The 1,377-nt window shown below is 56.8% G+C and overlaps 1 protein-coding gene across 1 annotated transcript in view; it reads right to left on the reverse strand.

Annotated features, from left to right (window-relative positions):
• Positions 1 to 1,164, reverse strand: part of CHST12 (carbohydrate sulfotransferase 12) — a 13,352-nt gene extending 12,188 nt beyond the window's left edge. Inside the window, exon 1 of the mRNA XM_011378515.2 lies at positions 1,060 to 1,164. The gene's annotated coding sequence lies outside the window, so the exon portion shown is untranslated. The remainder of the gene's footprint in view (positions 1 to 1,059) is intronic.
• Positions 1,165 to 1,377: the final 213 nt, after the last annotated feature.

The raw sequence follows: 1,377 nt of genomic DNA on the forward strand, positions 1-1,377 counted from the left end.
CGTTAACACCACTGACGGGCACCCTCTGTCTTCTGTCAACCTAACACCCCTCTCCACTCTCTTGGCCATTGTCTCGGCCCTCATGCCCTAAGGCTGTACCCAGCTCAGTCTCCACCTGCCTGTACCCTGGGTCCGTCCCCATTCTCCCTCGAGCTACTTCTCTGAAACACAGATCTATCACGCCCCCCACCCCCCAAACCGAGACTAAGCCTCGCCAAGGGGATAAAAGCTGAAATGCCCTAGCACAGAAGTCAAGGCCCTTCCCAGGCAGAACCTCTCTGCAGCCTCAGCTTTCGCCCCAGTCCTCAAACCCCATCCCACAAGCAATGCAGGGACTCGATGCCCCTCAACGTCCATTCGCTTCCATGTCTCCCCATATCTTGCTGCCCCTTCCTGGAATGTTCTCCCAACCTTCACTCTTCCTGCGAGGCCCGATTCCCAAAGTTGTCTCCATCATGGAAAACTCCTCAATACCAAGAGATAAGCTTGGCTGCCTCTCTTTCTTCGCACTCCCTAAACACCTACGTGACAGCAACGACCACGCTGTGTCACGGCCAGGTAACCACACCAGCAGCAGCAGCACCGACCTGGCATCTCACAGATGATTAGAAGCTCCTGATCACCGGGGCGCACGCCGAGTAGCCCAGAACGCACCACTGGCCTGAAAACATCTGCCCAGAGTCCTATACGCTAATTTGCAAGAAAATAAACACCCCTGCAGTTCCGCGCAGGGACTGTAAGTTCACCGAATTGCTATTTCTCATAACAACTTCGTGATGTCCCCGTTTTCTCTCAGTTTTCACCCAGGCACCAGCCCTGACTCACATTCCCAACACCAGATGTTCAGAGATGGGCTAAACTGTGTCTGGTTTGGGGGCAGGCGAGGACCAGCTGAGCTGCTTCCCAGCCACCTTCAGCCTACACCCACACTTCCGGGGACGATGCCCATGGAGAAGCACTTGTACCGCTCTGCGGGCAAGTCACATTCTCATTCACCCCGGGGTCTGCTGAGTGAGTCTCTCCGGCGTGGAATTATAAAATAAATAATGCAATAATCACCGACACACTGTGGCTTGTTGTGCTCCGTGCCAGACAGAACCTCAGCTCCAGCCAACGGTCTGTCAGTGATGTCTTGGTGGCCGGGAGCCCAGCTAGAAGATATAAGTCCTACTGTTAGGACGAATACATGGCTTCCCTTCGCCCGAGAGGCAGACCTGAGCAAAGGGGCATTTGAGTGACACTCTGCCACGAACCCTTGTGTCCGCCGGGGCCGCGGTGACTGGTCTGTGGTCAGCGGGACGGGGAAGCCAAGTCCGGGCGACAGGGAAACGCGCACAGCCCGTGGGCCGGGCGCCGCGGTGCGGGGCCCCCTCCGCG

Source organism: Pteropus vampyrus, unplaced genomic scaffold (assembly GCF_000151845.1).
Source record: "Pteropus vampyrus isolate Shadow unplaced genomic scaffold, Pvam_2.0 Scaffold343, whole genome shotgun sequence".
NCBI classification, from domain to species: Eukaryota; Metazoa; Chordata; class Mammalia; order Chiroptera; family Pteropodidae; genus Pteropus; species Pteropus vampyrus.